This window comes from Arvicanthis niloticus, chromosome 26 (assembly GCF_011762505.2).
Source record: "Arvicanthis niloticus isolate mArvNil1 chromosome 26, mArvNil1.pat.X, whole genome shotgun sequence".
Classification (NCBI taxonomy): Eukaryota; Metazoa; Chordata; class Mammalia; order Rodentia; family Muridae; genus Arvicanthis; species Arvicanthis niloticus.
Window position 1 is genome coordinate 20443338 of NC_133434.1, and position 16778 is coordinate 20460115.

The following is a 16778-nucleotide window of genomic DNA, read 5'->3' on the forward strand; positions in this document are numbered from 1 at the left end:
CTTCTTGCCCTTGCAGACTGCATCTAATTCTGAAACAGGAGGAACACTAATGGACCATATGCCATCCATCATCAGTAGTTTACTTATCTCATGAAATTACCACCCCAGCCAGACTATCGAAGTTCTAAAATTTTATGCAATTTAGATTAGAAGAAAGATCCCTCTGTGTTTGTCTCAGGGCTGGTCTATGATGCCTCTGGTTATGTGTTCCACCTGTATTAGAATTGTTTCTTGCCTTTCTGAATTGTTTTCAATAGGACGTAGTTCATTTAAGCCTGGGTCCCTGGCTACTCAATGTTCTAGTATTCATGATGTTTATTGAAGCTCAAACTGTATAGTTGAATGTTTCTTTTCATTTTACAAAACCGAAACCTGCCTTCCTGGCTCTGTTGAGCATCCCATCTCTCCCCACTGCATCTGTTTTACACTTTAAGTATTGAAGAGAACCCAGCTGAAAGCATCCTTCACATTCGGCCTGTGGACACTCTCAGCCTAAGAAAGCAGAGTGTCTTACGTAGCCTAGTCTCTTCTTTTGGCAGACCAATTTTGGGACCTGTTCAATAGGATTGCAGACAGGAGGTTGGCATCTGTGGACCACAGTTTTAGTATCACATTGGAGACCCCAGGAAGACTAGCAATCTGCTCTCTGCAGCAGGTCAGATTTTTTTTGGCAAGAAGGAGGGAATACTCTGGGAAAGCCGCCCCTGTATACTCAGCCAAACCTACAGATCTCTGGAGCAGGACTAAGAGAGTGGCAAGGACTTAGAAAGGATTTGGCCTGCAGACAACAGTAAGTAGCAGCCTTATGACATGACTTTAGTGACACCAGGAAGTTTCTCCATTCTATAATGTACTCCCTGCACAGCCTTCCTCTTATCCTGCAGTTGACTCAACCCAGTCCCGTGAATGTGGATTGAGCATAGCTGAAGATCAGCTCACTGTGTTATGTACTTTGGCGGCAAGATGAATATCAGTTGTAAAAGCTACTATTTATTGGATGATCACAGAATCCCAAATACTAATCTTCTCATGTGCTTTCTTGTCTAATGCCCACAAACCCCATGTAGAGGATGACCTGCCGTACCTCCCTTCCCTTTTACAGATGAGAAAACCAAGACCAGTCAGTAAATAACCAAGATGACAAGGAATACAATTTAGGCGGCTTGACTGGAGAATTAGGAGCTGTTATATGAATAAGATGTAATAACTGCCCTTATTCACATTGTTCTTTAGCTGGGGAGATAAGAATACCCAAAGATAACCTTGAGCTTTGAAAAGGGAAAGGCGGATTGTGATGGGTGAATAGTATTTCAATAAGTATGGAGATAACAAAGATCATATCCAAGGACAGCATTCAAGAACAGCCAGGGCAATCTGGGGAACAGAGAAAGGCTGGAGAGGAAAAGAAGGGCAGAAGTATAGATTCGGTGAAAACAGAAAGGGGGAGGAGGAAGGGATGGAAGAGAGAGAAGGAGGGAGGTACAGATGGATACTTGGTTCCATGTAGCCCACTAGCCAGTGGAGATCTGTGACAGATTTCAGAAGGTCATCTAGAACCCCTTATATTGTAGGTAGACAAGGCTATATTCATTGGTTGCTTAGAAGGGAATTGGAAGCAAATGTTGATGCTCACATGGTAGAACAAACCTGAAATAATGATATAACAGCAAGGTGAGAGAAGAAAGGAAGAAACTCATTATTGTTAAGTGTAAACCCTAGTGGCTTGTGTATATGTGAGTGTGCACTCAGTGGCGAGATGGAGTTGAGCAGAGGTGGGTTGGGTAGGGGTAGGATGGGGGAGTGGAGGTGAGCAATCACATGAGTGTAGCATGAAACCTGAAGGAAAGGCAAAGGGTGGGAGGGAAGGAACAACGTCTAAAATCCAGAATTATTCTGTCTTAAATGTGTGGTTGAGAGAAACCCAGGTTCTGTGTGTAGGAATTTCAAAGTGTTATCTATGGGAGATAGTTCAATAGATTTATCTGCTAATGAAAGAAAAAGATGAAAATTTAACATGCTCTCCATCACAAAGCAATCAGGTAAGGCTATTCCATTTTTGTAAAAACAGTGTTGAAAGAAAATTTCTAATAAAAATAAAATGTTCCTATGGCTCTGGGTTAAATGGGCTTCCTGCAATGCCATTTACATCCTCCCCTTTCCCCCAAGCTGTCCTTCCCGGTAAGGAGACAGAAGGACACAGGAGGATTTTCACAGGTGTAGAGGAAGTTCAAATATTGAAATAAAACATCATTTAATCTGAACTTGTCCTTTGGTGAGATTGGGGATCAAATCCTGCTTGTCTGGTAGTAAACCTTCCCTGGGCGTCCGGCAAGTCCAGCACCTTCCTTCCTGCTACCGGTTCTGGGGAGTGAATCTGTATTTTAGTTATGAGTTCAAGTCTGGTCCTAGAATTACAACATGGAATTGAAATAGATCTCCGGACAGTCTTATGAGTTTGTAAAGATCCCTTCGGAAAGAAGGGACAGGGAAGGATGGTTGTGAGGGCCTCACTCCTTCCTAAGTATGCTCTCAGATAGACAAGCGCACTCCTAGATTGGTGCTTGAATTATAAAAGGTACAATTTTAGATGCTTGTCCCACCCCACTGTGGCTTGCCTTCATCAAGAATTTTCATTTGCCCCCTACCTTACATAATAGCGCCAGAGGCTGCAAACAGTTTCAGGTTGAAAACTCAGATACTCCTGGCAAACGCTTCCTACTTGTACTCAGAGGTTTCCTAGTAATGTCGGTGGAACTTTTCTCACGGCTCATTTGTGGACCTATGCTACACGTGGGGTTGCAAAAGCTGTCCCTCGTGTCACACTTGTACCATTTCTGCCAAAATTCTTACCTTAGCTGAACCGAGGTCAGTAGTTCCTTCAGTGTGCCTTCCTCTTCAGTTCTAGAGCCAACAAGCCTTTCCTCTAGCTGACAGGCTTCATTCGCAGTTTCTATATCCTTTAGGAAATTCTGTAATTCCAACAACCTATAAATAAAACCTAGCTTCATTCACCCGAATTACTCCAGGAAAACTATTTACTAAGCACATGCCCTGTGTAAGACACTCAGGGGTATACAGCATACTCTGGGCCAATGAGTCTACTCTGCTGCTTATTAATGCTGTATTCTTAGGGAAGGAAACTAGAAGACATGAGATAGGTGCTGCTGACCAATCCCAGGACTTCATTTTTCTGATGGGTAACCACAAGATTCCATAGCAGCTGTTTCACTTTTTCCTCCAGCATTTGAGGGAGGCCATCAAGGAAAGCCACCAAGGAGTCAAAGGAGCAAAGCTTTCTGTACACCAATGCCATAGCCAAGTGCTGGTTTTCTAGCTGAGTCTGGAATGGCAGCATCATTTTTTACCATGTTTGGCAAACACAGGGGATCTGAGAACAATGGAAGTGTTTCTGCTATCTGGTGGAGGGTAAGATTACAATGCCACTGAAGTTTGCAGTGCCCAGAAGTTTTAGAGGTTTTCTCTCCAGATGGGATTTCAGGTGAACGGAAACCTCTTCCTCACCTCTGCAGTCACTGGCTATCTGAGAAGAAAACCCACGCTCAGAACTGTAAATATGCAAAATCAAACTGGCTGAAAGCAGTTAACTTCACAGGGTCATATTGAAAGACCATTAACTAGTATTATTTGCAAATATCCAAACAAAACCAACCAAACAAATAAACAAAAATGAAATAAAATCAGCTTAAATGCACACCTATGGGAGACCATTTAAATTTACCTACTCTTCCTATTCATTGGTCCAATATGCAGCTGTTGAAGAGTAGAGTTGCTTTATGTTTACGGAATAAACTTCAAGTTATGTTGCTTACTGAAAAGATGAGGTAGAGAGTGCTTAGCTTTTGTGTGGGGGAAGTCTATGATTGCATATGTATATGATAGCTCTGGCAAACACAAGACAGCCTGGGGACACTAGTTACTATGGGCAGAAGGACGGAAGGACTGGAAGGAAAGGGTAGAAGAGAGATTTTGTTGTTCTACATTCTTACAGTTTTCGAATTTTAAGTTGTATGTATAAATTTACCATTCAAAAACACTATTTAAAAGGCAGTTTTTATGGATAATGTATCTTTTGGTTGATATGTTTCTGCTGAATTCCATAAATAGTCAGGTGTTTTTAAAGTAACAGAAATAATTCCAACTTTACACATGGTTGGTGGGAATGCAAATTAGAATAGCCACTATGGAAATCAAGGTTCCTCAAAGAACTAAAAGTAGAAGTACTAAATGACAAAGCTATTTCACCACCCAAAGAAATTAAACCAGTACGCTATAGAAATACTGATTGATATACCTGCAGAATTAGCCTAGGTGCCAATCAATAGATGAAATGGATTAAAAGAATATATGCTGTACACACAATGGAGTATTATTCACTCACCGTGAAGAACAAAACCACGTTATTTGTAGAGAATAAATGGAACATAAGATCATTATGTTAAGCAAAACAAGCCAGACTTAAAGACAAATATTGCATTTTTCTCTTGTATGTTGAAACGTTTGAGATGGAGGGGGGTGAAAAGAGGGAGGAAGGGGGGGAAGGAGAGAGAGATTCAAGAAAAAGGAGAACTATTTGGGGAAAAGAAGAAGACCGGTGGGAACAGGCAAGGGGTTAATAAGAGAGAAAATTAGTAAGATCAAAGCAAGTTATCTGCCTGTATGAATATACCATAATGAAACAACTTAGTTGGTACAATTAATATAGATTAATAAAAAAAGAAAGAGACTGCTCTCAGTGATAAGGATGAGGAAGTGAAGGAAGTCCTGTGAGCTGCACGTGTGGAGTCTGGGGCTTCCCAACAAGGGAAAGATTTCCATGATCATGTGGAAGGGGAGATCCCAAGATTGCTTAAAGATTCCCAGACAGAATTAATGTATTAGTCACAGTGCTTACAACTTAGTGGCTAAAACTCTAACCTCAGATTCTATGAAGCTTGCTTTTCTTTTTTGAAAGGAACTACTTTAATTAAGGGAATCGTTTGGGCGATATTCTCTTAGCCAGAGACTGGCAGGAAGTGCTTACAGATAAGCCAGAGAGACCTCAAGGCAAGTCAGATATAGGTACAAGCAGACTGAACACGCGTGGCTTTCCATAATGCTCATGCTAGTGTCTTCTGTGTCACAATGTAAGTCCCACTGCTCTGTCTTGCCCCCAAAGGTCTTCAATTCTTTTGTCATAATAGGAATGCGACAATCGAGTTGGCACCCCGATATTCTAATCTGTGTCTGTTTATTTCTCTTTGATCTGTTAGAAAGTAGTGAAGGCATGTCCATAGGAACTAGGACTCAGGATTGTAGCCTTTAAAAGAGAGGTCAAGGCAAAAATTTCAAATCCCAAAGCGAATGGGAAATCAGAAAAATCGTCTGTCTGGCCTAGGGAAATAAGAGGAGGAGTTTACTGAAATATCAGGGGTAGTACAAACATGAAGAAGAAAGAGGAAGGGAAGGAGGAAAAGGAGGAGGAAGAAGGAGAGGAGGAAGAAGAAAAAGAGGTGTGAGGAGGGGAAGAGAAAGAAAATGAAAAGGATGTAGATTAGCCAGCAGATAAATGAAGAGAAACTGTCTTATAAACAAGCAACCAAGTGTGCAACAAAAAATGAGAAGTCAGCCTTGTAGGAAGGCTGCAGTGTCAGGAAGTACAGGATTATCAGTGGAGCACACTGGCTGCTGAGTCACTGTGGGACCGAGACTTGAGACTTCTGCAGTGGTGGGGGTGGATCCAGTGACCCTGACTTAGGGTCTCGGTTGGCTTCAGAGTCTAGGAGAGTGGGAAGATGAGTAATCTTAGGGCTAATGTCAGTTATGGGGGAAACAGTCTAGGTGGCTCTGAGCGCCCACTTTCAACCTTTGCGTAGAAGTCAGTGGGAAATTTACACTGTCAGTTATTTCTTTCTGAACACTGAAATTGCAAGAGCTACCTGGGAAAAAGAGTCTAGAAACCAGGTTCTGTGATCTATATCTGTAAAGCCAGCACTCAGGAAACTGAGTCCATAGGATTGCAGGTTCAAGGCCATCCTGGGCAGTAGAGACATTGTCTCAAAAAGTAAATCTAGGAATGAGAGATGAGGACTCCAGGCAGGCAAAAGATGCTGCTAGTCACACCTTAATCAGTCTAACAAGCAAGTGCCACAGCTCTGGGTTGGAAATGACTAGAGTCAAAGAGGGAAACATGTTGGAAGCATCTGGTGGATTTAATAGTCTTTGTCATCCCAGGTCAGGGATTGGGTGCAGGTGATCCCAGAAGACCTTTGTTATTCTGCCCTTTGTATTATGTAGCCTGTGAGCGCTCAGGGTTAAAGGTACAGGTGGAGCCATTCCCCTATTTCTGTGTCTCTGGGCCATCATTTTGGTCTCCTTATTTGAACCAATATTGGTGCTTTCCTGAAATGCTTCTTTTAGCTCTTCAGTCATCTAACAACTTCTTTTAACTTTTGAGTTTTATACACAGAACCCTGAAGGTTTACAAAGAAAGGCTAGGTTTCCTGTGCTATCCTTACAATATCTTTGTGTTGTGGTATGTATGTGTTCCTGTGAAGCCCAGAGATCAAGATTAGATATTTCCCCCAGCTTTTTAGATAGGTGATGGGGATCCAGACTCAGGACTTTATGCATGGTGGTGAGCATTTTACTTACTGAGCCATCTCCCCTTCCCTACGAAATATTTTTTTCTTACTTTTAAAGTGAGTACTGTTTGCCTTAGGCCATGTCTACTTTCTGATGAAGATCTTGTTAGAGGAATCCAAGAACCATTGATCCTAGTCTGGATAGCTGTGACTTACAGATAAACACTCACAGGCTTTGGCAAAGATATTGAGAGGACAGTGAGCTGCTACAGTGGTGTGCTTCTATAAAACATGCTTCTGTGAACACATGTACACATTGGAGGCCATCTTTACAAACACTTCCGTTTTCTTAGTTTTCTTAGTGGTTGATTCTTTGTTTTCAAAAGCAAGATCTGGCATTTCCTGAGTTCTCTGCAGTAAAGCTGAGACCATTAGCTTAGCTGTGTGGAACTGGAATACAGGTAGGGGAGGATCTTACTTGCTTTAAACTCTGGGACCATTAAGCATCCTATTATTATTTTAAATTTTAATAGCTACATGCTCCTTGTAGAGAGTTTAATGCGGTGCTGTTTTAAAAATACGAATCCTGTTTTATCCATCACGTGGATAACCAATCACCTCCACCTTTTCATTCTTACATCTTAGACCTGTACTTCACTGCCTTCTTTAATTCAAGCAAAGCAGTCTTGAGGCACTAGGCTCAGAACCACAGAATTAAATAACAACAAAAAACCCAGTCCATCCTAAACTATGGCTTAGAAATCTGAGACACAACTGAAAAACAAACCTAGAGAAAATACTTGATTATAAAACCAAGTGCCAAAGGTGCCAGAAGTAGGAACTCATTCAGATATCTGTGGTCCCTAGAACTCAGTTTCCAAAATAGTCTGTGTACAATGGAGATTCATTCAAACGCTTGTTGATCACCAATCGTGTACTGTTTATATATACCTCGACCCCCTGAGGTCAACTTGAGAATTTCTAAGTGGAAGTAAGTTGCTTCAGCAGGTTCTGACAATTCATTTTCTATCATTCTTTGCACATTCTCTACTAGCCAGGCTCTCCACGTTTCTACTGTTTCTCTCTCTGGAACACCCCTTCTCAAATGTCTTCAAGGTTTTCTCCCTAATATTCTTCATGTTTCTGTTCAAATATCATCTGATTAGAAAAGATACCCTCTATAGCAGCTTATTTAGAACATCACACACACTCTCCCTTTATATATATTCTAGTCACTTTCAGTCCCCTTAGCATAATGTGAAATTCTGAAGTAGGAAAACCAATATAAAAATGGTAAATTGTATTGATAAGGATGAAATAACTTTATGAGAAACTGAATGGTTATATATGAGTAGAAGTTTGTTTATCTGAAGATGAAGGTGATGAAAAACTTATCTGGGTATGGTAGAAAGCAAACAGAGATGATATTGTGATTAGGACACACCATGGGAAACCTAGACAGAATAGATCCAGAGGCACGTTCTTCAGCAAAGTCTCCCATGGGCATAAGAATGAGGCAGAGCAGTCAGCCAGAAGAATGAGATAAGTCTTGGGCTAGCGATGTATTAGCTGACCCTCCCCCATGCCTCACCCCAGCTAGAAGTAGGCTGTCAAGTCTTAAGCTGCACTGTGGATTTTCCTTTGGCTTCCGTGATATAGTTCTTTCTGAGTACCTAACTTACTTCTCCAGATTAGTCTGGTTTTTGATTCTACTGCCTACTCCTCTAAGAAAGTTTTTGTAAACTATTGTGTGCTTGCACGTGAGTGCATGTGTGTGTGAGTGCGCGTGCGTGCCTGTGTGTGCATTCTTCTGCTAGTGTACCTACACACATGCCAAAGGATGATACAGAAGTCACTAATTAGGCTAGGCTGGCTGGCTGGCAGGCAAGTCCCTGATATCCTCCTGTCTCTACCTCCCAGCACTGGAATTACAAGCATGCCCCACTCCCTAGCACTTTTATTTGGGTTCTGGGGATCAAACTCAGGTTCACATCCAGCACTCAAACACATAGAATATACAAATAAACAACTGAGCAAAAGGACGTATGAAACAGCTGGTACTCTGAAGAAACAAAGTGAAGGCCCATGTTTGGAGGCCAGCTTGTGGCTGCTGGTGAGCTGTCCCTTCCAAATCCCCCATGAGCTACGTACATTACAGATGGAGCCACACAAGTGCTCAGCAGTGAAGCAAAGGGCAAGTGAGAGAGACTCCAGAGAGTATATGCTTGTTAAGGATCCAGGAATGCTTCATAAGAAGCAGTATCTTGTGATAAGGAACAGAGAGAGAGAGAGAGAGAGAGAGAGAGAGAGAGAGAGAGAGAGAGAGAGAGAGAGAGAGAGAGAGAGGAGAGAAGAGGGAAGAGAGGAGAAAGAGAGAGAGCATGAGAGCGAGAGTGGGAGAGGGAGAGGGAAATTAAAGAAGAAAACAATGGTAGAGGGCTTGGTCCAAGTACAGGCTGGCTGCTTTAAGTGGGCCATGTTCTCTCTCTTGTTTGACTTGGATTTTATATCTTTTCCTTGTCCTATCTCGGGGCATCCTCCCTTCTTTTATCTGACTTGTCTGACCCTTGTAGACTTTTTAGTTTTCATGCCTTTAATATTCTTGGTAAAAGTATATTCTCATTATCAAAAGTTTTGGACCCTTGTTTACATGGATGGGCTGATTTCTCTGTCTACAACAGCCTTCTCCTAATAAATTTGTGAGGCAATATTTATGTCAGTGTTCCATTCCATTCTTGCTATCTGTGTTAGATGTTCCTCTCCTAAGCTCTCAGAGTCCTGCATGATCATTAAGCCACATAAATGTTGAATCTGTTCATCCAAATCACACAACAAAGCTAGAATTTAAACCTATGTTTGTAACTACAGTGCCTCACAGGCTGAATAGCATGATGCAAATACAGCTCTTAGGGCAAACCTTGACCACCTTTAAAAAAATAGTCAATAAATATTAGACTTGATGACATAATCTTGGTCACTGAGTAGCTTATGGATAAAAGAGGGCATGAGAAGTTTAGTAAATGAATAAGACAGAGAAACAAATTGAATACCTGGGAGGATCTTAAGTATTGCTGTGTTTCTCAAAAGGCTCTTTTGGTAAAATACCAGACATTTAGTAACAATGATAGTGACATCTTTCAAAAAATAAAGAGGAAGAGTAGAAATTTTTGAAAGGGGATAAATCCAGTTTTTAGACAGGTTGAACTTGAGAAGTGTCTGGAATGTTTAACTGGAGATGAGCAGGAGACCAAACAAATAGCAGCAGACTTCATCTCGTGACATGGGCATCTTGCTTGATTATTGTTTCAGCCTTCACATTATCTCTATAATATACGGTGCTATTCAGCCTTCTGTTGCTGTGATAAACTACCCAGAACTCCCAGTGGAAGTACTTTTAGGTCTATCACAAAGCAGAAAATCATTCAGGGAGCATGTGACAGAGAAAATCTGTTCAATTCGTGACTACTGGAAAGTAAAGCCAGAGAGAAAAAAGAGGCTGGAGTTCCAAGGTACCTTTCATGGGTACTCTCCAAATGACCAACTTCCTCAAAGGAATGCCCATCTCCAAAAATAGTCACTGCTCTCCAGTAACACACTACTGTAAGAATTCACCAACAGACTCTTGCTACTGCATTGATAAAATCAGAGCCCTCATGATCCAATTATATCCAAAAACCCCACCTCAGAGCATTGCTCCATGGGGAAATAAAATCTTAATGTACAGACTAGAGGGAGACATTTTAAACTGTAATGTACAAGTCTCTTCTCCTCTACCACCATCTTTTTTTTATGTGAAAATCTTTATTGGATATTTTATTTACATTTCAGATGCCATCCCCTTTCCCCATTTCCCCTCCCTAGAAAACCCCTATCCCATCCCCACTTTTGCTTTTATACTATTTTTTTAATGTTAATCAAAGGCTTTATAAGTTTGGTAATGCTCAATATCAATCAGAAGTGTAACCCAATATCCAACCTAGATAAATCAACTATCTTTGACTGGTGGGGACATGAAAACATCCACCTCCATGTCCCCCCCCCCCACCACCCCTTGTCACCTAGCTCCTCCTCTCCTTCTCCTTCTCTCCTTACTCCTCCCACCTTAGCTCCTCCTACATATCACCCTTCCTGTTAAAATAAAACTGTACCAATTTGTGTCAGTAAGATACAAGATAGACCTAATACCCAGTCCATCATTTTGTTGACTAAACAGAACCTCTGTTGTCCCTCCTAACTAAAAGACTTAATTCTGAACCTGGCTTTTTTTCTTGGCTTTAGAATGAACGTCAGCTGAAAACCATCCTCTCAAACCTTTTAGCTTAAAGTAAATGGCCGGGATTGGCTATGAGACTATAAGTCTTCAACCCTGTCAGAAATCCAGAATGACTGAGTTAACTGAAATTATGGGAACCACAAAGCATAGCTTCTAAAACTTAGCCAAATTATAGAGACTGCTGAACACCTGGACAGTCCCTATACTACAAAACGTTGGAGCATTTGATCTTCAGCCTTCTGGCCCAGGATCATCTGACAGACCTAGTGATGCAGAATTATTAAGGGCTGATTACTCTGTCTAGGCAGATATAATCAGTCGACTATTCTGCATGTGTGTCCTTTTCTGGACAGTAATTTGTCTGTAGATGAAAAGAGCAATTCTTGCCTAGTGGCTGTCTCACCACAACTGGAGTAACTCCAAAGATGCTCAATTTCTTCTTAGAATCCAAGACAGGAAGCTGTCAGGAACAGACAGGTCTCTAATCAAAGTGGACATTAATACAGAAATGTTTGTAATGTCAATTCTGTGAACTTCTGATGTTTTAAAAACCAACTATCCATGTAAGGTAATCTGGACTGTTGTCTGTTAACTCCTCTCAGCTAAATAAAATATAGAAAACACCCTAATAATAAACTTAGAGCCATGAATTTGCTATAGGCCCTTAACTCACAGGCTAACCATCTCAAATCAGTTTAAAAAGTTAAAGAAGGACTGGGTCTAAGCCTTGTATTCCTAAATGTGTTATATAGGCACAATGCCTATGAGAGTAACAGTATTAATCTCACTTTTATATCAATAAGAAGCTGACACCAATGAAAACCTTAAACTTGAAATCAAAGTAAATTTTGTACCATTTAAGAAATTATAACTTCATCTTAATAACAATTACAAATATTTCTACCAATAGGTTATGACTATTCAATAAATCCTAGATAATCCTCCCTGTTCCAACAAAACCACTACTTTTTCCTAGAAAGACTGCCCAATATTAACCACCTCAGTGCCCAAGCCCAGGGAATAGGAGCGCCGACTCTTCATTAACTTCTTCAAGCTGATTATGGGCGTTGAGATATTAGAAGAGGGACAGGGAGAAGAGTAAATTGATAAGCCTTTGACATCTGTGTCTTCACTGCATCCCGCTGCAATTCCAGGACATCAGAGGTTCGAGCAGGTCTGCTCAGCTCACTTGATGAGTAGAAACACCAAGGCTGTGTATTCTGCAATATACAATTCTCAAATCAAATTTTACTATTAAGATAATTTTTTGTTTGAATTCTGGAATCTAGTCTTCTGGCAGCCTGCCTTTGTCATGTCTAATCCATATAATTGTGGGAGTTTCTATGAGGGTGTGCTCCCACCATCCTCCCATTTTTACCTCCCTGCTCTTAAATTCCCCAACACTAGGGAATTCAAACTTTCAGGCACCAAGGCCCTCTACTTCCACTGATGCTTAACCCCTTACTCCATCCCCCCTCGTTCAATTACTATGAGAGTGTGCTCCCACCATCCTCTCATTCCCACCTTCCTGCTCTTGAAATTCCCCAACAGTAGGGAATCCAAACTTTCAGGTACCTAGGCTGTCCACTTCCACTGATGCCTGGCAAGGCCACCCTCAACTACCTATACAGGTGGAGCCATGAGTCCCTCCCTTTGTGTTCTCGGGCTGGAGATTTTAGAATGGCTACTCCAGCTTGTTTCTTAGGGTCATATGCTTGAAAAATTGTTTTCCAGCCTTTTACTCTAAGGTAGAGTCTGTCTTTGTCACTGAGGTGTGTTTTCTGTATGCATTAAAGTGCTGGGCCCTGTTTATGTATCCAGTCCATTAGCCTATGTGTTTTAATTGGGGGACTGAGTCCATTGATGTTAACAGATGTTAAGGAACAGTGATTGTTGCTTCTTGTTATTTTTGTTATTAGAGGTGAAATTATCTTTGTGTGGTTATCTTCTTTTGAATTTGTTGGAAGAGGATTACTTTCTTGCTCTTTCTAGGATATAGTTTCCCTGCTTGTATTGAAGCTTTCCTGCTATTATCCCTTGTAATGCTGAGTTTGTGGAAAGATATTGTGTAAATTTGGTTTTGTCATGGAATATCTTGGTTTCTCCATCTATGGCAATTGAGAGTTTTGCTGGGTATAGTAGCCTGGGCTGGCATTTGTGTTCTCTTAGGGTCTGTATGACATCTGTCTAGAATCTTCTAGCTTTTATAGTATCTGGTGAGAAGCCTGGTGTAATTATGATAGGTCTGCCTTTATATGTTACTTAGCCTTTCTCCCTTACTGCATTTAATATTCTTTTTTTGTTTTGTGCACTTGGTGTTTTGATAATTATGTAACGGGAGGTATTTCTTTTCTGGTCTAGTCTATTTGGCATTCTATAGGCTTCTTGTATGTTTATGGGCATCTCAATCTTTAGATTAGGGAAGTTTTCTTCTATAATTTTGTTGAAGATATTTATTGGCCCTTTAAGTTGGGAATCTTCACTCTCATCTATATCTATTATCCTTAGGTTTGGTCTTCTCATTGTGTCCTGGATTTTCTGGATGTTTTGTGTTAAGAACTTTTTGCATTGTGCGTTTTCTTTGAGAGTTGTGTCAATATTTTCTATGGTATCTTCTGCACCTGAGATTCTCTCTTCTATGTCTTGTATTCTGTTGGTGATTCTTGTGTCTGTGACTCCTGATTTCTTTCCTAGGTTTTCTATCTCCAGGGTAGTCTCCCTTTGTGATTTCTTGATTGTTTCTACTTCCATTTTTATGTCCTGGACGGTTTTTTCAATTCCTTCACCTGTTTGGTTGTGTTCTCTTGAAAATTTTTAAGGGATTTTTGTGTTTCCTCTTTAAGGGCTTCTACCTGTCTACCTGTGTTCTTCTCAAATTCTTTGAGAGTGTTATTTATGTTTTTCTTAAAGTCCTCTATCATCATCATTAGAAGTGATTTTAAATCTAAATCTTGCTTTCCTAGTGATATGGGGAATTCAGGACTTTCTAGTGTGGGAGAACTAGGTTCTAATGATGCCATGTACCCTGGGTTGCTGATGCTTATGTTCTTGCACTTGCCTTTTGCCATCTGGATCTCCTTAGTGCTACCTGCCCTGTCTCTGACTGAAGCCTGTCTTTCCTATTATCTTGGTTTTATCAGAACTGTGTGGGGTGGGTGTTACTACTGGGATAAGAGCTGGGGCCCAAAATCTGCTCAGTGCTCCAGGCCAGGAAGTGACTTCCTGAGTGCTAGTGGGTCCCAGTTACTCCCTGTTTGGGGCAGGTGTTGCTGTCTGCTTACCTAAGATAATGCCAAGGTTAGAGCACCTGGGAGCCCTGCTTCCTCTGGGTTCTTAGAGATTGGAGGCAGAGCTGACACTCGGGATCTGCTCAGTGCTCAGGCCCAGACCCTTGCCTTGTCCTGTGTCTCACATTCTTCATCTGTCACATGAGTATACAAATAGCATTTATCTTTGAGTTTTCTGTGTACCTTAAGGGAATTTGTGTACAATTCCCTTTAGCATGTAGATCAAGGAAAATACAAAAAAGTAGAATAAGTAGCAAGATTGCACTGAAGAAATGGAGTCTAAGGAGCAAAGGTCTCTAGAAGAAAGGTAAGCTGTCAGCTGTTAGTAGATGAGGAACTTTCAAATATGTGATTTTTTTTCCTGTTAGTACATGTTCACACAGAGTGATTAAAGACAAACTTGAATGGGTTTATTCTAACCAATCAGTAATCAAAATGGTTCATATAGCCATTATGTACAGAAAGGCTGAGTCAACCGGAAGCTCTTGTTATAAAGAACAAGACTGAGCTAGAATCTGGTTTCCACAAATCACCTCTGTTGAGTCAAAACTATTTGTGTCAGGCTGATGACTGGCTTTCTTGTAGTTGCCTGCTCCTGTTCAGTCACTGGGAGCCAGATAGGTGCTCATCCATCCTGTACACAGACTACTGCTGAACTGGGGACCACGTACTGTATACACTATTTTCTCTACCAATCGTCTTCATCTAAACCTTCTGGGCTCTGTGGTGACAAGCACTGCAGTTGACATTAGAGTTAGAGGACAGAGTGAGCTGAGGAAAAACAGAAGGTCTGAAGTCTGGAGGCTAGTTTTGAGTCTGAGCAATCTAGTTTCACTTGTGATAAGCTGCATGCTTGAGCAAGCTAGTGAATCTCACTCATGCATGTCTTTCCTCTGCTAAGTTGCTGTGTTCATAATTCCAAGGGAGGTAGGTTTTGTGGTTAACTGCATTTACCCCAAATCATGTGGTCACAAATAAGTAGGTGAGACAGTTATACTTGAGTTATTTAAATGAATTGCTAAAGGTCTTTTGATTCTGCTTAAAGGATACTACTCTCTGGGAATAATAGAACACAGATATAATTCTTACCAAATATTTTGTCCTTTTTCAGAAGTACACAAAGAAAAAAAAATTCCTTCCAGACAGGAACAGAGAATATGAAAAAACTGCAGCAAGTCGAGTCAGCACTGTCACACTTTCTAATAAAATGCATGCAATTTATTGCTTTGACTTAATGTCCAAAGAGGTAGGATGAAATGGAATATAGTAGGTAAGATTCTTCTTTTTAAATCATTAATAATGGAAGCAAAGACAGGAGAGCCATGAGTTCAAAGACAGCTTGGGCTAGATAACAAATTCCAGACTAATCAGGGCTGCGTGGTGAGACCCTGTGAAACTAATGGTTAGGAATGAAATTAAGTGTTGTAGTATAAGCCCTAGGTCTTGTGTCTGATCCTCATCACCACAAAAAACATGACTAACAAAAAGTATATCAAATAAAAAATATAGCTATACTTTACATACATATTATATATATACATACTACTTATATATAATTTTATATACTTATTATATATATTATATATACTGTAAATATTTTAGCCATATTATACATGACATGTATATGTGACATATATACATGACATGAAACTCAATACTTTGAACTCTGAACCTATCCATCACTTCATATACTTCTCCTGAATGTAGTAACAACACTTAACTTTTATTCTCTGAGACTCTCAAGCACAGAATATTTGTCAAGGCTCCTTTTTAAAGAAGAGAACATTATGGTAAGGAGCTAGGGCAAGAAAGTAGGAAAAAGTGAATAAAGCAAGGGGAAGTCCAATGTAATGAGACGGTCTGCTTAGTACTCCAGAAGTTCTCGGTGGATGAGAAGTTACTCCCCACACCAAACTCCCTGAACCGGCCAGTAAGTGTGAATCCAAAGGCCAGTATGAAGATCTGAGGCTAGGCAAAATAAAAACAGGCAAGTGCACTGCCTCTCAGAAGTATACAGCGGACTGAGACCTCCCAAACTGAAGCAAGTGCTTTTGCTACTGCAAGGCTGAATCTCTGTGAAGTTGCCCAACCATGGTGGTGTTGTCTTCTCTTTATTCTTAAGTGAAAACTGCTTTATGTTTTAAGCTATAACACCGAAGTGAAAGTTTCTGGTTGTGTCATGTGATGCAGACTCATGGTACCTTCCTGAGGGAGACTCATGTGGTGTTTTGCTGAGGCAAGACTGGTGAGAGGACACATGATGTCTGGAGAGTGTAGAATGAAGATTCAATGGGACTGTGACAGGGCGCTTGCATAGCTGGCCTTGCAATGCTTCACTGGTCTCAAGTCTTCACTGACCTTCATTTCGTTGAGAGGAGCATATGGCAAAGACCTCCTGGCATCCTGGCTGGTTCTGGCCACTCTTGGTGACTCATGCTGACTCAGCGGAAGCCTGGCTGTTTCTGCTGGATGCTGCCACCTCTGCGGATTCGAGTTTGGTATCTGGACACTACTGAACTGGACTGCTGGTTTCCTGACAAACAAGATTAGAATTGCCCCAAAGAACTTACTTCTAAATGGGTCCACATCTGCTTGTCCTGTTTACCATCTTTTCTCCCCTACTTTTGGACAGTGAGG